We start from the raw sequence: 22,863 nt of genomic DNA on the forward strand, positions 1-22,863 counted from the left end.
CTAGTACTATTGGTCATCAGTGGTTAATCCCAGGGATAATAACTAAATTGTTGTTATAACTTAATCATCATTAAAATGGGAGCAGCAATGCTTGCTTCACTGGTTTTGCAATGATTATTGCACTTTTTGGTTCAGTTTGTAGGTCTGCTGCTGTTATCATGATTTCTTTTTGTTTCAATAATGATAATGTGGTTTCTTTCTCAGTTTTAAAAAAGACACCAAATTTCTTGCTTCCACTGAAGACATCTGTTTGAGATCTCATTGTGATTGTCACTAAATGAGGTAGCTGAAAAACTGCTGGTTTTAAAAAGCACAGATAAAAAAGAACTTTAGTTTTTAAAAGAAACACATATAGTTTCTAGAATGACTAAAAAACTATTTCAGATAAACATTTAAATATAATGACACATTGGAGAAATAAAAAATATAAACAAGTCATTATAAAGAAACCTAAGTGACTTAAACTATATAAAAGTAGAAAACCCTTTAGTACAATATATTTTTTTTAACTTTGAAACTAATGACACAGCTATAATCACTGTATCACTGTCAGCCATTCATTTCCATTCGCCTCTGTAGCTTGCTAGTGTAGCCTGATGACATACTGGTGGCTCTTTCAGGGTCAGGGGAATGAGGACCATCATTGTTACTGTTTTTGGCATATCGAGTACACCACGGGTAGCTTGCCAGGCTCTGCTGTGTGGGCAGGATACTCTCAGTAGCTTGCCAGGCTCTCTGAGAGGCTCACCCCAGGCACGGAGGTTTTTGGGGTGGCCTCTAATTGCCTTTACAGGTGTTCTCAGTCACAGCCATAATAGAACAAAAAATATAAACGTCAAGTTTTGAGTAGTAAGTGACAATATGGTAAACTACATGAATTTCTCTTAGTTGTAATGGAAAATAGCACATCTCTTGTGAAGATAACTTTAACTGGATGCAGTAAAAGAAAATTACATATGTACTATGACCCAAGGATTCCACTACAAATGTTTAGTGCAGTTGCAGAATTATTCTTAAAAACAGAACACTTGAAATTAGAATAGGTAAATAAAATGTAGTTTTTCATATACTTTGGTATATTAAGCAATAATAGTGTTATGAGGCAAAGAATGGCATGACCTAATTCATTCTGATCTTAAAAACAATGGTAAACTTTAAAAAAATTAAAAGAATTGGAAATATATTTATAGCACAAAACAATAAATAGAGAAGCTGTACAAGGAAAGGCACATTAAATCTTCTAGAATATGGAGTTACATTATCAGGATAGACTTTCAGCTAACTGTATGCCATTGGGCAGAACACATAATCTCCCAACACCTCAATTTTCTCATCTCTAAATGGAGAAAATATTAGTATCTACACCACAGAATTTTATAAAATTGTAATATATCTATATACAAAAAGCACTTTGAAGAGTGGCTGGAACTTATTAAGACATGAATAATGCTTGGAAATGGTTGTTTTTATCTATTTATTTCTCTGATGACATGTGAGAGAAAAGTATAAGGGCAGAAGGAATGTAAAATAGAATATAATTCATAAAATCACTAAATATTTGCAAATGTGGATATCAGAAATCTATGAATATGAGGAAATGAGTTAAAGTATAATCAGGCTTTTCCAGGACATCTTGAAATTGGTGAGTTGGAATAATTTTTTTTAATAAATACCTAACAGTAAAATTAGCATTTGCTTATGTATCTAGTAAATGATATCTTAAAATTTTATAATATTATAAAGCTACATCAAAATTCATTACTTCTCAATATCACCAAAATCTCAACATTACCAAAAATATATAATATATAAATATATACGTGCAGTTTCTGATATAGAATAAATAATTTTCTCATTGCAGATAGGGGAAGGAAAAATGAATTGGTCCTGCTAAAATGCAAGCATCTGCAATTTTTGAAATAGCTTTAATTCTCATGCAACAGATTTTGAACATAATTTTATTCCATCCCGTATTGGGCCAGAACTGTATTATGATGACCCTATACTTTCTTTCTTCATTCATTTGATCTCACCATTCTCCAGTTGTATATCCTTCAAACATTTGGTGAGTGCTAGTCAGACCAAAATTTACTTTTTAAGGGCTAACAATCCATATAGACCTCTACCTAATTGAAATAGAACACAGTTCAATATATTTATTTATTGATTTGAACTGCAAAAATGCATAATTTATTCTTTAATTATAGTGATCACTGTCCTTAGTATTTGAAGAAAATACAGCTTCATAGGTTCTTCCTGTAGAAAGTTATTTCAAAAGTGCATCATAACATAATGTTAGTTTACAGCATATAAAATGTACCAATATTTGTCTCTTTCATCTCCTCTTATTTTTCTATACATTTACTGAATTTTTAATGACTGAAATTTTACAATTGTATAATTATTACAGCAATGAAATTTTCCTCATGAATGCAATATCATCAGGTAATATTAATTCAATGATACCATGGATAAAAATATACAGTACAGGCTAGAGAGTGCAGGGGCTTGTCTTGCATGCAGTCACCCTAGTTCTATTTCCAGCATTGCATATGGTCCCCAGATCAGTGCAAAGAATTAGCCTTGAGCATCATTGGGTGTGGTCCATCCACCCCCAAATAATAACAAATAAATATAATAGTTCATTTTGTTATTGCAGTATTGTATTTTGGAATAAAAAAAACTGTTTACAGAAATGTGTGACTTCTCTCATAGTAGATGGCACCATCTAACATTAGGAATTACCCTGAGAATTAAAATTAGCACATATTAAATACCAATAATCATTATATGTAATCATCAATATATCTAGTGTGTCATATGATATCAAAGGAAAAATATTCAGCACACTTATATCAAATTTTGAAAGTACTTGAAACTTAGTGTGGTGATTAACCATATTCATTTTGAAATCACATTATTTGTAAGAATTGAGGGAGAATATTTACAGAATCTCTGGATTTTCCTTTAAACTAGCAGATCTAAATAGTTTACTCTATCTGTGAAGATACTAATTAGAACTTTAGAGTTGGCACTTCAAAACAATATCTTCAGACATCTGTCATAGGCATTATAGCACTGCTATGAAACCCAACTCTAATCATGACACAAAGAAAAAAAAATTACATATTTTTTCAGTGTTGATTGGTTAATACAGTCTGCTTTTTTTTTTCAAAAGCAACATCTGCATTGTCAGTATTCATCATAGTACTACTTTTGTGTATTCTGTTTTTTTCTCATCTTTTCAATTAGGAATTGCAAGTAGCGTATTTTATATATATTACACTTATAAATAAAAAAATATATTTATAAAAAATACATGTAGCCTTTGTCTTGTGTACAAACATCAAACTGCAAGTTTCATTTCATAAACTTACTTGTTTATATAGTATGGACTTTGAATTATTCATCTGCTATATTATCTAATAAATCATACTATTTGATTTTTATAAAGTATTTGTTATCTCAAGATTACATATGTTTTCTCAGAGGCCACTAGTGGAAAGTCATAGAATCCTTATAATAGAGTATTCCAATATGTTTGAATAATAGCATTCTATTCCTAGGAGGAAAAAAGGAAAATGAGATTTAAAAGGATCAAAAGCAACTCCAACTTTGCCAAAATCGTATCTGTATATATAGTTAGAGTGCATGGTGAACGGAGAGGATATTCTTTTGTTTGTTTCCCCATTATCTGATTTTTTTAAATGTCCTGATTTGCTATAGGCATCTTACTATTGCAGCCTTCAAAATTAATTTTTTTGTTTTCAACTTTTGTGCCACAACCAGCAGTGCCCAGGGACAGCTCCTGGCTCTGTGCTCAGGGATCACTCCTGGCAGTTTTCTGGGGAACATATATATAAAACCCAGGTAAGGCAAGTTCAAAGTGCACACATCTCTCTTTGACCTCAATCTTTTCTTCATTGAAAAAATATTTTTTAAGTAAAAGGCAAGATTTATTTAGGAAAAATATATATAAATTTTAAATTGCTGTAAAATAATAAAATGGTTTATATACATTTAAATTTCTATAAAAATCATTGTAAAAATCAGATGAATTTTTAAATGGGTTTTATTCATTTAATTATGGCCAACCTATTTCAGCCTTAGGACTTAAGCAGTACAGCATGCAAATAATTTCCTAAAATAATTTTTTATTTAAAAATATTCAAGTTTAACTTTTTAAAGCCAGATCTGTGTCACTCTGTGTCACTTTTTAATTGCTCTTTACTGACTTCCACTGTGTATTCTTATGTGTTGTGTCTCACGCGCTATGTGTGTACAAGTTACCGTAAACACCCCCAAAGTTTCACTGCTATTCTACCACCAATCTTCTATGAATTTGTCCTACATTCCCTTTGTTTTCCCTTCAGTAAGCATATTTTTCACTTAGTCAAGGAGTTAGTTTTACTTTCTTTTTTGTATTGGTTTTCTTTAGTAACTCATATTTCTTTTTTGCATATAGGATTTTTGTGTGTTTGTATGTGTGTGTATTTGAGCCACGGCTGGCAGTGCTCAGGGATTGCTCTTGGCTCTATTCGCAGGGGTTACTACTGTCTTTGTGCTCATGGACTACTTCTCTCGAGAGCTTTGGGGAATATATAACTGTATGGAAGGCAAGTTCCCTATCCACTGTGCAATCCCCCTAGCCCTCCATATTTCAAATAGGAGCAATTACTTGCTTATGGGCATGTAGGTTGATTCTATAGTTTGTCTATTATAAATAATTGTTCAATGAACATAAGGTTTCAAATATGTTATTCTGCTTGTGTTTTAAGATTTTTTATATCTATAACTAAGAGTGCTGTTACTGCATTATACGGAATTTTTCTTTTTATTTATTTCAGGTATTTTTCCACAGAATTAGCAACTTATATTCTCATCAAGAGTGTCTCAAGGATTATTTCCCTCCTCATCTTGGCCAACCCTTGCCTCCAATATCTTTGACACAGGTCATTTTTGATGATGTGGCATAATATCTTTCTGTGGTTATGATATATCCTTTCTAATAGTATTTGATGATGGACATTATTTACTTGTTTGTGGATCATCTCTATGGCTTTTTTGAGAAGTAACTGTTAAGCTTTTCCTGTATTTTGATTAGATACCTTGGTTTCTTTCTATTTTTTAAATTGTAGAGTCTTGGGATTTCTTTACATTTGACTATTTACAGCTGGTTAGATGTGTAATTCTTTTAATTACATGCTATGGTTACCAAACTTCAGATAAAGGTATGAATCTGTTTATTAGACTAACTAGGATGTGAACTGCTAAGGTTTTACTATAATATGCATTTGATTTTTTTCATTCTGTACAAAAAAGAGCAGGAATATCTGTTTACTAGTGTTTATTTTACCATTTATCTGTATGTTTCCTCTCAGACTTTTAATTTAATCTACCTCTAGAGAAAAATAATAACATCAGAATATCATGTAAAGATCACTTCATTTTTACAACAGTTATCATTGAGTCAATATAACTATCTTAAGTTTGAATTTCACTCAATTATTTATTTTTAACTTTTTTGTTATTGTTGTTGAGTGAAGTTTCAGAATTGCTAAGATGATTTGCTTGGGTAATTCAACTAATAAATTACAAAGCTAGAATTCTAGGATATTCTTCTTATACAATATTCAATTGCTTTATATTAAGCAAATGTAAATACTCTTTTATGTTAAATAAAGGCTCTTATTTTCTCTTATATTCACATTTAATATAATAAAAAATCAAGTAACAATATCATGCATGAGCTGAAAAAGTGTTTAATGGTCAGGAATATATACTTTGCAACCTAGGGGAGGACCTGACTTTGAAACCTAGTACCACATAGCATTTTGGAGAGGGAGTGGGGGTTAGGGGCATACTTGGGTCACACTCAAAGGGTTATTCCTGACTCTGCAGTTAGGAATCTTTCTTAGAAGGTTAGCAGAAATCATATGGGATCCTGAGGGTTGAACCCAGGTCAGCCATGTGCAAGGCAAAGGCCCTCCATGCTGTACTATAGCTCCAGCCCCAGTATGCAGTCTCTTGAGCACAGCTGTGTGTAGCCCTGAAGGTGGCTTAAGTACCTTAAAGCTCATGGAGCTCCGTATCCTCTGATCCTAGCATTGAACTGCCTAGTTGGCGGAGCCCTGGGCCCACTGATGTCTGTTTTAGAGTCCACATTCACTAAACATATTTTTATATAAAATATCAGCCCTCTACTTGTTACACATCAGTAACCTGTGTGGAAGTATTTATAGTTCTTTTGAATTTCTGTAGCACTGTCGTCCTGTTGTTCATCGATTTGTTCAAGCGAGCACTAGTACTGGAGCGATAGCACAGCGGGTAGAGGGTTTTGTCTTGCATGTGGCCGTGGCCGACCCGGGTTCAATTCCTCCATTTCTCTCAGAAAGCCTGGCAAGCTACCGAGAGTATCCCGCCCGCACAGCAGAACCTCAGAACCTGTGGCATAGTTGATATGCCAAAAACAGTAACAAGTCTCACAATGAAACATTACTGGTGCCCGCTCGAGCAAATCGATGAGGAACGGGATGACAGTGACAGTGACAGTGATTGAAGATGTGCAGGGTACTAAGTATATGGGGAATAGCAGGAACATTTTATTTCTGACCTATAGACTATAAGTACTATATAGATTTAAGGAGACCTGAAAATCCATGTAGAGTAGCAGACCAGTACTTACAAAGATTTGTTGAGGTCAGTATGTCTTGAAAATAGCAGTAAAGTGAAGAATGTTGAAATGATTTGAAGCTAGAAATTTGAAGTTGCTAGATCAGTCAAGACTTGTCTGATCAGTCAAGACTTGTAATAGTGATGGGGCTGGAGCAATAGCACAGCGGGTAGGGCGTTTGCCTTGCACTCGGCCGACCCAGATTCAAATCCCAGCATCCCATATGGTCCCCTGAGCACCGCCAGGGGTGATTCCTGAGTGCAGAGCCAGGAGTAACCCCTGTGCATCGCCGGGTGTGACCCAAAAAGCAAAAAAAAAAAAAAAAAAAGACTTGTAATAGTGTTAAGAGGGAATAGGAGGTTTTTTTTCTTTTTTGGGTCACACCTGGCATTGCACAGGGATTACTCCTGGCTCGTGCACTCAGGAATTACTCCTGGCGGTGCTCAAGTGACCATATGGGATGCTGGGATTCGAACCCAGGTTGACCGTGTGCAAGGCAAATGCCCTACCCACTATGCTATCACTCCAGCCTCCTTGATCTTTTATTTGGAGGAACCACACTAAGAAATGCTCAGAGCTTATTCCTGGTTTTATGCTAGATTTACTCCTGTCATTTCTTGGAGGACCATATGTCCATTGAAACAGGGTCACCCTGTGCAAGAGACAAATACTATATCTCTGTCCCTGGAAGATGTTGCTTAAGACAGTGGAAAGTACTGAATATTTTATGGTATGAAGTATAAATTTTAAATTTTTAAATTAGTATTCATTTACCAACATGGTAAATGAATGGAGAATGTGGAAAATGTGAATGTTAAAAAATGATAAACATTTATGTGGATAGTGTAACAAACAAGACAAGAAGTAGATTCCAGAGAAGTCAGCATTATTTATCCTCTTTGAGCTTCAGATTTATTTTCCAGAAAATTAGGATATGTACTTGATACCTTTCTGATGGCAAAGTTTACCCAGGATGTCTTGTTCATGTAATTTAAAATAAAAAGAGCTTCTCTTCTTGACCATGGGTGTTGAAGAAACTTTGCAATGAAGATCTGACTTACCACATAGCCATAAGGCAGCAGGCTATATGAGTTGGAAAGATACAGGTAGTTTTAAGCACCCATAGAGTAAAGTAATACCAATAAGTAAAATGAGTAAAATGTCCACTAGGAACAGATTCATGCATGGTCATTGATGAAGATCCCAGGGAAATGACAAACTAGAACCTTGTGAAATTTTCAGCAGGAAAACCCACACACTACATGAAAATGGACTTTGGACAGATTTGTGCACATATTTCACCAACAGCATCTTATTTATATTAATAGAGGATTTGTGTTTTTGCTCAGGAGGCTTTCATTATTGGTCAGATCTGCTTTCTGTACTTGCACTTTATTAAGGAGAACAGATAAAATTGTTCATCTTTGAATTTCCTTTCCTACTGTGTGGAAAATTTGAAGAGTGTCTAAGAATTTGTTAAGAGGATGAAGAACCTCTGGCTCCAGGCACATCTTTTTGACTCCACCACTCTTCCTGCACTAACATACACTTCAGAGACCTGGGCCCTATGCAAACAGGATGAGAACGCTATTAGGGTCACCCAAAGAGGAATCAAAAGAGCTATGCTTGGATTATCACATTTCACTCAAGTGAGAGAAATCCAGAGTTCCCGACCGGAGAATCAGGGATGCTGTCTCGTTTGCCAAGATGTCGAAAATCAGATGGGCCTGACATGTAACATGATTTGGAGATGACCGCTGGACTAGAGCTGTTACTGACTGGATTCCATGGGGCATCAAAAGAATGCCTGGCTGCCCACCTATGAGATGGTCAGACTTCTTCATCAAGACCCTGAATGAATGGTTTGAGGCTCTTCGTGTTCCTGGAGCAAGCAGATACCATTGGGCTACACTAGTACGGGACAAGGACAAATGGAGATGTTACTGGCACCCTCTTGAGCAAATCGATGAGCAACGGGATGACAAGTGACAAGTGACAAGTGACTGTGTGGAAAGGACTGGAGCAATAGCACAGTGGGTAGGGCATTTGCCTTGCACACGGCCGACCCAGGTTCGATTCCTCCATCCTGTCCCTCTCAAAGAGCCTGGCAACCTACCAAGAGTATTCCGACCTCAAGGCAGAGCCTGGCAAGCTAGCTGTGGCATATTCGATATGCCAAAAATAGTAACTAGTCTCACAATGGAGACGTTACTGGTCCCGCTCAAGCAAATAGATGAACAACAGGATGACAGTGCTACAGTGCTACTGTGTGGAAAATCAGAATCAATATTTTTTCTAATATCTGAAGAAAATAATGTTGGTTCCCTATTTTGTGGTAGTTGAGGAAAAGCTAAGAGTCCTTACTAACTCTTCTAATTATTTTACTCCACAGCCTCAACTTTGCTATCCCCATCATTTATATTCATTTTAACTGCACACAGAGCAATTAACTTTATGCCTTTAGGACCTGGTGTCAGTCTCCAGTCCAAACATCTAGGAGTCTCTTCCCCCTCTAACTTGCCTCTTGCACTCTATCCTGTTCCTGCTTACTGAAATTGCGTGTATAAACATCTCAAATTTTTGTATGACTTGTAATTGTCATAAGTTCTAACAATTTCAATGTATTGCTAAAAAGACTGAGTTAATCCTTCTCAGTATGGTATCCTCTGCCTTCTCTATCCTTCCCTGAATCAAGAATGAGGAGATAGAAACAGATGTGCTACAAGCACATTTTACAATGTCAAACAGGGCTCCATTCCAATGCAAGAGTCTTGACCCCTGTATTATCTCTCCACCCAAGTCAGATTTTTTTTGCCTTTTTTTTTTCTTTTTGAGTCACACCCAGCAATACACAGGGGTTACTCCTGGCTCTGCACTCAGGAATTACTCCTGGAGGTGCTCGGGGAACCATATGGGACGCTGAGAATTGCTCCACCCCCCCAAGTCAGATTCTCTTTTTTTTTTTAATTTATTTATTTTTATTGAATCACCATGTGGAAAGTTACAAAGTTTTCAGTCTTAAGTCTCAGTTACACAATGCTCAAACACCCATCCCTTCACCAGTGCACATATTCCACCACCAAGAACCACAGTAAACCTCCCCCCCATCTCCCAGCCCCTCAGCCCCCCATCCCGCGTGTGTAACTGATAAATTTCACTTTACTTTCTCTTTACTTTGATTACATTCAATATTTCAACAAAAAACTCACTATTATTGTTTGGAGTTCCCCCCCCCCACCACCAAAGTCAGACCTGCTGGGAAGGAAGCATTTGATAATTTGTTTTCCATTGCTGAGAATGAAGAGATATGAGGTCGGGTGGCCACAATAGTGGCCACAAGGTTTTGGATTTCTATATTTAAGTATTTTATTAAAGCCTCTCTTAGCACACAGAGCTTCTTTGCCCTGGAGACTAGCTTTCGGTTTCTGCACTTTTTAAAAATTTTTTAATTTTTTTTCTGCCACTTCTTTTTATCATGAAGACATCATATTTCCCATTCTTCTAATTCCAATGTAAGAAATTAAATGTTATTTTTATTGGTAAAGTTGTTTTCTAATTTATATATTTGTGCACTCCTGAATTTTACAACATAGCCTAACTCATTCTTCATGAAATGGCTAATATATGGCTAATCATATATATATAAAATGCAAGGGTTGGAGCAATAGCACAGTGGGTAGGGACTTTACCTTGCATGCGGCCAACCTGGGTTTGATTCCACAGTCCCTCTCGGAGAGCCCAGAAAGCTACCAAGAGTATCTCATCCACACAGCAAAGCCTGGCAATCTACCTGTAGCATATTCGATATGCCAAAAACAGTAACAAGTCTCACAGTGGTGATGTTACTGGTGCCTGCCCAAGCAAACTGAAGAGCACCAGGATGATAGTGATACAGTGATATATAATGCAAAGAATTATAATTTTATATATTTTAATTTTAATGAATTTTAATTTGTATAAGACAATACTGAGAAATTAACTTACATGTATTAACTTCAGTTATTATATTTAAAATTATTCTCTTTCATGCCTGTCACCACTTTTAAATGTTACTTAATTAAATGTAATAGGTTTTCTATTTTTGATTACTTAATAAATTTTTGTTATATTTTAAAGACAGTTAGTTGAATGACTAAACTCATATACTCGGGAAGTACAACCACTGTTTACCCCCTGAGGTCGAAATATATTTTCAAAGCAGAATTAGATGTGAATGCTGCTCTTAGACACATAATGATTTGTCATATTGTAGTTTCAACTCTTCTTACACAAAACTTATTGCTGTTGCATAAGAAAAGACAAGTCTTCCAGGGCTCAGGGGATAGTAATTTATTTGTCACTTGAATTTTGTTTTAAAGAGAGATTTGAGAGGCCAGAAGAAAATGCAGGATTTGCTGCACTTGCCCTGTGCATGACCTACTCCAGGTTGATATTCCCTTCGTATCTTGCAGAAAATAACATCAGTGTTTCCATTTATAAGGTGGCACAAAAAATTTGTCGAGTATGTTCATACAGAAAGAATATGCTTCTGATATAGGGAGGTTTATAGGAGAGTCCCAATGGCAATGGGGTTCCTAGGAATTAATAAAACCAATAGCCCTGAGGCTGCCAAGAGCCCACCTCGAAGACACGAGAACTTGGCGTGTAAGACTTCATCTGCCACCAACAGACCCAGAGAAGGCTGGAACACCTCTCTGCCCCCTCCCTTTCTCTCTGTCTTCCCAAGAGAAGCTCCAGCAGGAACAAGGCCAAGAAAAGGAATTTCAAAGAGGACCATTGACCACTTCCAGCCACCAACCATAGGAACCACTCTAACGCAAATTCTTACCTAGCTAGAAGCCCCACAAGGGGAAGATTTTAAAAAAACAACAACTATAAAAGCTACCTCGAACAGGGGCTGGAGCAATAGCACAGCGGGTAGGGTGTTTGCCTTGAACACGACCGACCCGGGTTCGATCCCTGGCATCCCATATGGTCCCCCAGCCCATGTGGTGCTTGTGCCCACGTGGCCAAGCATATGTGGTGCCCAAGCACTTGTGTTTGGCACAGTGTTGCCCGCATCTCCCCTCTTGAGATATGTACTGGGGCCGTCTCTATCTCTGGAGAAGCTTTCATTTTCTCTGAGCTTATTGCTCTCTCCTTGTGCTTTCCCTCTTTCTCTTTCCTAAAAGCCTTCAAATAAAATCTGGTTTTACTTTGCTGCTCATCTCCTCCTGGAGTTCTTGTCTGTGACATGAGGCAAAGACCTGGGAGGCCTAGGGAAGGACTGGGACAGACTGACTTTCCTGCCAGGAGCAATTCCTCACACCAGATTGAGTTTCTACTCCTTGAGAGATGGGGTGGTGGGGATCGACTTCTATGCCAAGTTCAAGGGGACATCAGGTGTGGCCTGATGGCAACCTGGGGGAGCTGGTGAGGCTCTGCCCTGTACCCTGTAGTGGCTCATCTGTAGAATTTGTCAGTCTTAGCCCTCCCAGCTGGTTCGTAGTAGGAGAGGTGGATAGGGAGAAAGTGACTGTCTCGCCTCTTCACCTCACAGAAGACCAGTGGGGGCCCAGCAACTTCACTTTCTTCCAGCTCTGCCTCTTTTTCATCAGTGTCATATTGATGAACACGGCTATGTGATAATATAAAACTCATCACCAAAAGCATTTCTCAAAATTTATTTGTATAAAACTACTTTGATTTGATCTTCTCCTTACATAAAAGGGAAAATAATCCTAAGATCAAATATTTAGAACAAATATTTAAGCAGTCTCCTTTCTTATCAGACTTCTTTAAAAACTTTAAATACTGTTTTGTATTACCTATCTTGAAAAGGGAGATTGAGAATGAAAACGCAGAGTGAGCTGGAGTGATAGCACAGCGGGTAGGGCGTTTGCCTTGCATGTGGCCTATTCGAGTTCGATTCCCAGCTTCCCATATGGTCCCCTGAGCACCACCAGGGGAAATTCCTGAGTGCAGTGTCAGGAGTAACCCCTGTGCATTGCCGGGTGTGACACAAAAATAAAAAAGAAAACACAGAACTGAAAAAAACCTCATTTAGTCCTAACATACTCTGTGGAATAGTGTTCTTTTCAAAACATTTGCAAAACTCCCATTTATTCAATAAGAACAAATTGCTTTTAAAAGTTATAAACTGAAACTTATTGTAATCAATTAACTTATTATGATTATTAGAGTCATATGAAAAATTAAATTTTTTCTTAGAAAAATTAATTCATATGACAAAAGTAGGTTTTACTAATACAGGCAGTGCTATTTAAATATCATAAGATTTCTTTTTCATTTTTCATTATTGTATTAGTTATTTTCCCCCCAAATAAAACCTTGTATTCCAATAGTATCATTGTGTTGCTCATTTGCTTGGTCCTCCAATGCACACTATTCAATCCTCACTTTTACATCCTGAAACAATGAAACCCCAGTCATAATGAGATGTCACCACTGGATCTTGTTTTTTAAATACATTTGCAATTGAAGCAAAGTGGAATTGCTTAGAGAAATGACTTATTACTGGGAAAATATACATTTTAGAGTATTAATGTTCTAAAAATGTATTTTTAACTTAAAATGAGAGGTTCCGTACAAACAACACAAGACTCTTACAAATTGCTACTGACAATCCTGTGAAATATATCTTCAAAAATAATAATGAATTGAAACAGTCATTTAAATAAAATATAGAAGAAAACACAGATGTTCAAAAATATAATGATTTTGGAAAGATTACTTTATATTATGATATTGAAGCATGGAATATTTTTCTGTAATAACTGGAAGAATTATATTAAGTTATGTCTGTTGTGTCAAATATATTAAGAGACATGATTCACTTCAAGATAGATTTCTAGGGGCTGGAGCAATAGCACAGTGGGTAGGGCATTTGCCTTGCACGTGGCTGACCACGGTTCAATTCCCAGCATCCCATATGGTCCCCTGAGCACCGCCAAGAGTAATTCCTGAATGCAGAGCAAGGAATAATCCCTGTGCATCACCAGGTGTGACCCAAAGCAAAAAGAAAAAAGATAGGTTTCTATATGAACATTTTGCTGCTATTCAATGGTTCTGTGAAAACAATTAAGAAAAGAGCTGCTCTTGAAAACACACACAAGCTCACATATGCATTATTGAAAATGAATCACTGATTAGAACTAAAATCAGATAAACAAATGAACTCAAGTGCAAAAATGCCCTTCTTTATAATAAAAAATCAACTAAAAACTGAAAAAACTGAATTAGAAAATTACTGGTCTGTAATTGAGTATAATTATTTTTATAGTTTCACATACAAAGAGATACATCCATTATTATTTTATATTCTCACGCGAATGTAAAATAATAAGAATTCATATCAAAGTTTATTAAAAGATTGGATGTAATGCTGATTTTCTCTCTGAATTATTTTTAAAATTTTTTTAATTATGTTTTGAGTGTAGTTACAGATTTTTACATTTTTGTGCTCATGTTTCCCTCATATGAAGTTCGAGAAGCCATCCCTTCACCAGTGCCCATTCTCCACCACAAATAAACCCAGCATCCCTCCCACCCTCCCCAATCCCATTTCCCCCCACCCCACCCTGCCACTGTGGCAGGTATTCCCTTTTGTTCTCTCTCTCAAATTAGGTGTTGTGGTTTGCAATAAAGGTGTTGAGTGGCCATTGTGTTCAGTCTCTAATCTACATTCAGCACACATCACCCTTCTCCCGCATGGCCTCCAACCACATTTTACTTGGTGTTCCCTTCTCTATCTGAGTTGCCCTCTCCCCAAAATGTGAGGCCAGCTTCCAAGCCATGGAGTCAACCTCCTGGTACTTATTTCTACTATTCTTGGGTGTTAGTCTCCTACTCTGTTATTCTATATTTCACATATGAGTGCAATCTTTCTATGTCTGTCTCTTTCTTTCTGACTCATTTCACTTAGCATGATACTTTCCAGGCTGATCCACTAATATGCAAAGTTCATGACCTCATTTTTTCTAACAGCTGCATAGTATTCCATTGTATAGATGTACCAAAGTTTCTTCAACGAGTCATCTGTTCTAGGGCACTCGGTTTTTTCCAGATCCTGGCTATTGTAAAATGTGCTGCGATAAACATATAAGTGCAGATGTCATTTTGACTATACCTTTTTACTTCTCTGGGATATTTTCCCAGCAGTGGTATTGCTGGATCAAATGAGAGCTCAATTTCTAATTTTTTGAGAATCTTCCATATTGTTTGGGCTGAACCAGTCGGCATTCCCACTGACAGTGTAGAAGGGTCCCTTTCTCCCCACATCCTCTCCAACAGTGGTTGCTTTTGTTCTTTTGGATATGTGCTAATCTCTGTGGTATGAGGTGGTATCTCATGGTTGTTTTGATTTGCATCTCCCTGATGATTAGTAATGCAGAGCACTTTTTCATGTGCCTTTTGGCCATTCTTATCTCTTCCTTGGGAAAGTTTCTGTTCATTTCTTTGCCCTATTTTCTGATGGGGTTGGATTTTTTCTTCTTGTAGAGTTCAACCAGTGCTTTATATACCCTTTATATCAACCTTTTATCTGATGGGTATTGTGTAAATATCCTTTCCCATTCTGTAGTTTGCCTTTGTATTCTGGTCACGGTATCTTTTGCGGTGCAGAAGCTTTTTAGTTTAATGTAGTCCCATTTGTTTATCTCTGTTTCCACTTGGTTGGCCAGTTGCATGTCATCTTTGAAAGATACCTTTATATTCAATATCATGGAGGGTTTTACCGACCTTGTCTTCAATGTACCTTATGGTTTGTGGTCTGATGTTGAGGTCTTTAATCCATTTTGATCTGACTTTTGTGCATGGTGTCAGGTCGAAGTCCAAGCCCATTCTTTTACATGTGGTTGTCCAGTTGTGCCAGCACCATTTGTTAAAGAGGCTTTCCTTGCTCCACTTCACATCTCTTGCTCCCTTATCAAAGATTTGATGGTCATACATTTGAGGTTGTGTGTAGGGATATTCCACCCTGTTCCACTGGTCTTTGGCTCTGCCTTTGTTCCAGCACCATGCTGTTTTAATTGTTACTGCTTTGTAGTAAAGTTTGAGGTTGGGGAGAGTGATGCCTCCCATCGTCTTTTCTTCCAAGAATTGTTTTAGCTATCCATGGGAGTTTGTTGTTTCATATGAATTTTAGGATTGCTTGATCCGTTTCTTTGTAGAATGTCATGGGTATCCTTATAGGGATCGTGTTGAATCTGTATAATGCTTTGTGGAGTATTGCCATTTTGACAATATTGATTCTCCCTATCCATGAGCAGGGTATATGTTTCCATTTCCTCATGTCCTCTTTTATTTCATGGAGTAGTGTTTTGTAGTTTTCTTTGTAGAGATCTTTTACTTCCTTGGTTAAGCTGATTCCGAAGTACTTGATTTTCTGGGGTATGATTGTGAATGCGATTGCTTTTTTCATGTCCCTTTCCTCAGTCTCATTGTTTGTAAATAGGAAGGCCATGAATTTTTGGGTATTGATTTTGTAGCCTGCAACTTTACTGTATAAGTCTGTTGTTTCTAAGAGTTTCTTTGTAGAGGCTTTAGGCTTCTCTAGATATTGTGTCATATCATCTGCAAATAGTGAGAGTTTGATTTCTTCCTTTCCTATCTGGATGCCCTTAATCTCTTTTTCTTGTCTAATAGCTGTCACAAGTACTTCCAGTACTATATTGAAGAGAAGTGGTGAGAGTGGGCATCCTTGTCTTGTGCCTGATCTTCAACTGCTGGGGCTTTGCTCAGGGAGGGAGGGAAACTCAACCTATGAGTTTATGCATTTACTTCCTTTTTTTTCAGAAGGAAAAAGAAAACATGGAGCACTTTGTCAGACTCAGTATATAGTTTTCCATTCTTGGACTCCTCTTTCCCCTACCTTTAACCTCTTTGAAATTCAGGGTCCATAAAACTGTTAGTACTTTTTGTCCAAGGAACAAAGTTCTCATCAATAGTCAACAGAGCCCTGCTCCTATGCTGATGCAGCTAATAACATGACATGGGTGTTTCGTGGGTGAGAAGGAATAAGCGAACTCAAGATCCTCAAGTCTCAGACTTTTGTTCCTTAGTACCATGAAACTAAAGCCTTACTAGTTTCATTTTTTTCTTTTTTAATTTAGGGGCCATAAATGGGCCATACCCCAGGGTGATCAGGAATAATACCCAGCACTGTACTCAGAAGTGACCTCTCCCAAGTGCTCAGAGGACCATATGTAGTGTTGGGGATAGAACTAGGGTTGATTACTTTCGAAGCAAGCACCTTACCTCCTGGACTAGCTCCCAGGCCTGGTTTTGTTATTTTAATTCTCTCTAATGACACCTGTTGGTCCAAGTTTTTTCCAAAGCTGAACTCAAAAAATGTTAGACTTATCTATGTTATTGAAATAAGTTACTTATACATGTATATAGTTTTTTTTCCTTAACTGACAATGTGTACCTTAAATTTGTAAGGAGCTATTCCTTCAATTTGGCATCTATTATGATTTCAACACTTTTAAATACCAGGTATTTCTTCTAAAAGCTCAACATATACTCTATATGTATTCAAACATTGACCTGAACTTACGTTAATATTTTCATTCTTCCTCAAATGCCTTGTCAAAAGTAAACCAATCACTAACTGACTAAATGCCCCCCCCTTCCTGTTAATTCAAGATTGCTAATTATACCACCAAGGAATTAATGGTCAGTCACAAAAATGATGATGTAATTATAATTTATATAAAATTTTAAATTTTGTTTTTGAGAATTAAAAATTTGGAGTAATCCATAGAAAAGTTGGTAGAGTAATAAAGAAAAAGCTGAGTGCAAATTTTGTTGTTGTGTTTTTTTTAGTTTTAGTTTTAGATGTTTCTTTTTCACAGCTATTGACAAATAAAAATCTTCGCCAGAGAAATCATATTTAGCTTCTAATCAACTTGAATAGGAATTAAATAGTAGACATATGCCTCCAGTACTTTATTATAACAAATAGGCTATTTTCCTTTTCCCAAGTTTAATCGAAAATTTAAGTTTATTGTTATTTGATAATTTTTGCAATCATTACTTCCTTAATAGCTTTTCTTCTTGATCCTGAGGGCAAGTTGGCTTTGATTTATTCGTGTTTATCTACTTTCAAAATTATACTATGTTAGTGGCATTTAGTGATTTGGAAATGGAATATTGTTTTAAAACTATATCATTTGGTAAAGTATTCCATGATGTTTATAATATTTCACATTGAGAGCTACTTTTTTTCAATGCTTCCGATACTTGATTATTACTTTATTTCTTTAGTCAAAGAAAACAGATACTTTATCCTTCGTTTATTATGTCATGAAACAAAGGACAAGAGGTATAGTACACCTGGTAAGGTGCACCTTGGTTCTATCCCTACCACCTCGATGGCCCCCAACACAGAAAGCAGTGATGTCTGAGCACAGACTGAGGAGTATGCCCTGAGCACCACCAGGAATAGCAACCCCCAAAGAAAACAAAAAATGAGAGAGAGAAAAATCCCCCTTCCCCCCTACACACAATTTTAATCAGGCTAGTCTAAGTTTGAGTGCATTTACAAAGAATCTGACCTGAAAAATGATTATAGTGCATGATAAAGCAAAATTGACAGTTTCAGAGTGGGTTCTTAAATTTGGTGTATAATAGAATTATATAAACCTTAAATCATCTTTATTTAACACTTCTATTTACCAAGATATTTGTAAATACTCTGGATCCCTGATGTTTTAAGTGTAGACCTCACACCGATTTCTCCCTGGTACCATGAAAACTGTCATTGATTTACAGTGGTGTTGATGTCGGTGGGCCCCACTGGTGACTTATTTGAAGCAGGGAGGAGAAAAATGGTCACTTTCTCCTCATCTACCTCCGCCACCCAGGACCCAGGGTTACTGGGTTCTTGTCTCGCCTTGCAGAAAAGAATTTCAGAAATAGACATACAGTGAAGTAAAACAGATTTTATTTGAAAGTTCTGAAGGAAAGGAGGAAGAGAAAGTGGGAGAGAGTGGAGAATAACGTGTTTAAGAGAGAACCCGAGCTTCTCCAAGAGTGGAGAGAGGCATCCCAGCATTAGATATGAAAGCATGAAAGTACACATGTCAAGAAAGGAGATGTGGGCACCACATGTGCTGGGCCACAAGGGTACAGGCAACACGTGAGCTCACCAGCATATGCACGCCCTTCCTTTGTTCAAGGTGGCTTTTATGGGGCTTCTCCAACTTGCTGCCCTGTGAGGCTTCTACCTAGGTCAAAGTCCTTGCTAAGGAGATTGCCTAGTGGGTTGGGAGTAGTGATGGTCTTCTTTGAAATTCCTCTTCTGGCCTTTTGTTTCTGCTGGAGCTTCTGTGTGATGGGGTCCAGCCTCCTCAGGGTCTGTTGCTGGTTCCAGGTGAGGGTCTTATCAGGCCTTAGTTCCTGTTTTCTGCAAGGCTGGTCTTTGTAACTTCAGAGCTATTACTTTCTAGGAAATTTAGTGCCATCACCTGGGGAAGGGACCTTCCCTATCTGCCTGCCTGCATCAGTATCACTAGTTCTGTCTCTCCACTTCCACACCTAAAGTCCACTAGTGTCCTCCCAATTTGTCACTGAGGTTCCCTAATCAGCCATGGGGGGTTGACAGTTTGCATCTTAAGGCCTCTATCCTGTAGCCCTTTGTCCCATTTTGTTTCCTTTTGTTCTCTGGCCTTGAGTCCAGGTAAGGGGACAAAGAGGAAGTTGCCTGAAGTGTGCTTCCATTTTAAGTATTACTATCACTGCCCCTTATCTAGCTCATTGACTCTTCCCCAGGTGCATGAGATTTAAAATGACCAATTGTCTTTAAAAACATACCCATGAGTTCCACTTTCCACCCCCATTGTAGCAAGCACACACCTCTAGTTACTGATTTTTAAAACAGACCACATAAGGTGATAGCAAAACTCATATGAAATAACATCAGACATTGACACAATTTGAGTACATGTTTGCTTTGAATTCTTTTCCCCAGAGTGACTCCCTTTACCCCTCCCTATCTGGAAAAATTTTCAAGTTGTAGAATGAAAATATCCATATAATTATTTAAAATATAAGCTTTTCTAAGCTGACTTCAAATAAAATATGCCATTGAAATTTTCTTGTAAGAAGTATAAGGAAGAATTTTTGATAAATTGAGGATTTAACTACGAAATAAGTTTAATAAATTACAAAAATAGTGTCTATTTGTAGGATGATATTGCTTTGTCCTTTCCCCTCTTGCCACAAGGAGCTTATCCCAGTTTATACCAGAGTTTAGGCTTACCCCAGTCACATCCATCAAGGTGTTCCCAAGTCACTCTCACCCCTTTGTTTAGCTGTAACCACTTCTCTATGCTCTCTTCCCCAAAACACTTAATCAGTTTTTCCCCTAATCTGACTCTGTTAATTTGTAAGGTCAGACCTTTCTAGGACACTGAACTTATATTATAAGTTAATATTGCCTTTCTCCTCTCCTTATGCCTTTTGAATAATTTACTTCAAAGCAATGTTCTTTTTGTATAGACACAAGAAGACAATATTATGCTTTTGTAACTTGGGACTTAATTGGCTTCAATTATTATTTATTCCTGGGCATCTGCTTTCTCCACTTAAGCCTCAGTTGCCCTCAGTTCCTAGCACCCCAAAAGCAGGGTCCCGACGAAGGATGGAACAGATCCAGGGCAAGCAGTGAGTTATCTGCTACCCTGGCATCAAGATGGGCCTGGCCAAAGTGCCTAATGCTTAACTGTAAATTAAGAGCTTGATCATGGACAAATGCTGTCATGATCCAAAAGTAACGATGAGATTAGGACCCTGCTAGGGATAGGAAAGACTAATCTGTCCTGAGCACTGTAGTCTGTGATGGAGATGGCCCCAGGAGAGAAATTCTATAAGCTTAATGCATTTCTTATTGTGTCCATACAAAATGATTAATATTATGAATGCTTATATGTTTGCTGGACGAGGAGAGGAGAAACACACTCATGGGACTCCGCCCTTGGGTGGAGGGTCCTTCTGAAGGAGAATCTGTCCTAAAAGCGGCATCCCCTGAAGGGAAAGAACTTTATTCCTATTGATTGAGACCACACCTATGTGTAAGCCCCAAGGACCTCACACTGAGGGGATTTAATTAGGCTGGAAGAGTGGGTTGGGGGGTGAGATCCAGAACCGGGAGAGAAGCAGAGAGAGAGAATGAAATAAACTGATCAAGCAACCATCACCTGCCCTTGACCAACAGCCTCACACAGCGGTTCCAGAGCACCAAACACGGGCGGTGAGACCGAGCTGCTCAGAGAGCCCACGAGTGCACACGCCCATCGGCATGTTTAGTTTTTTACATCTATGAAAGTCTCAGTCACGAGCCTTCATTATATAAATAGGTTTGAAATTTTTCAGTAATAGTGAAATTACCAGAAAAATGACAATAAGTTTTTTTATACCTATTTTCTTGAAATGGAGCTGGACCGATAGCACAGATATGTGAAAAATAGTAACAAGTCTCACAATGGAGATGTTACTGGTACCCACTCGAGCAAATAGATGAGCAACAGGATGACAGTGATACGGTGAGTTCTTGATATAATAAAGTATACTTGCATATGAGACATCATTTATTATTATTTGTTTTTCTTTTTGGGTCACACTCGGTGATGCACAGGTATACTCCTGGCTTTGCACTCAGGAATTACTCCTGGCGGTGCTCAGGGAAACATATGGGATGCTGGGAATTGAACCCGGGTGGGCCGTGTGTAAGGCAGATGCCCTACCTGCTGTACTACTGCTCCAGCCTGAGTACATCATTTTTCCTATAAGAACTTGAACTAACAATATAAAATTGTCGTAAATGTGATATATCAAAAAATCAGCTTTTGAAAATGGATATATAGCTTTTGCGAAATGTTTTATGCAGCTGTATCTTCATGATCCCTGTGAGTTTACTGCTGATCAAAATCTCAGATTATCATTTCAAAGATCATGGAAATATTTAAACCACTAATACTGTTTGGGAACCATAGAAGTCTGATTGTTGAATGTTGTTAAAGTTAGATGTAAGAATATTTGCCTAGACACACTAATGCAACAGAAATAAAATAGGATTCTATTTAGTTCTCTCATTTCTTTTTATTTCATGTTAAAAGATGTGTGTTGTCAAATTGAGTGGCTTTTAAAACATTTTTATTCTAGTCTCTGAAATGTAAATACTTTCCATATTAAATTTCTCAAACTCCAGTGTAGTTTTCCCTTGATTCACATGATTGTTCTGCAGTTCATGCTTTCATGTTAGTCTGAGTGTGCCCCAGTGCCATGTCACTATTGTGTAATGTGTAGATTGGTCTTAGGTGTCTGCCTTCTTTCTCTGTTGTTTTACATTTGCTAAATTTCTGACTTTCATCTCAGTATTTCATCACTAATTTTTCTCTTTTACTTTTTATATGTTTTCTCATACTAATCTTTTAAATTCATGTCATGTTTGTCAATTTAAAATGTTCCGTTTCTAATATTTTATTTATCTTGCATTTATTGTATTATTTAATTTATTCAACTTATTTTCCTACTTGATACAGCCTTAATAATGTCCAATTTCCTATTTAATGTATGTTGCAGTTCATACATTACAAAACAACATTCTTCTTAAAGTTGTAATATTATAATGAGATTGCATCTTATATTGACCCACATTTCAATGATTTTTTAAAACATAATCATTTTTATAGGAAATGAAAAGATAGTGTAGCAGGTAGAGCACTTGCCTTGCACATGACTGATATGGTCCTCTGTGTACTGCCAGGAGTGACTTCTGAGTGCAGAGCCAGGTATAAGTCTTGAGCAACTGCAGGTGGCCCAAAGATTTTTAATAAACAACAAACAAACAAAAAAACAGTTATATGCCTCTAATCTATTTCAGCTTCTGGCTTTCTGATGTTTACAACAGACAAGACAATCAAATATGTGTACATATTTATAAAAGTGACAATTAAAAACAGTGTTACTGTTTCATTGTGAATAAGTGAGGTTTAGACCAGATTGATAAAGAGAACTGAGATTAATTGCACTAGACATATGCACACACATTTTGAGTACGTAGAAAGTATGTTTCCTTTTGATTAGAACTGAGTGTAGATTTTAAAATATAAAAAAATAAAATATATAAAAAGGGGGCTAAGATATACCATAGAAATTTTCACTTACTTTGCATGAAGTCAACGCTG

The sequence above is a fragment of the Sorex araneus genome, chromosome 5 (genome assembly GCF_027595985.1).
Source record: "Sorex araneus isolate mSorAra2 chromosome 5, mSorAra2.pri, whole genome shotgun sequence".
Lineage (NCBI taxonomy): Eukaryota > Metazoa > Chordata > Mammalia > Eulipotyphla > Soricidae > Sorex > Sorex araneus.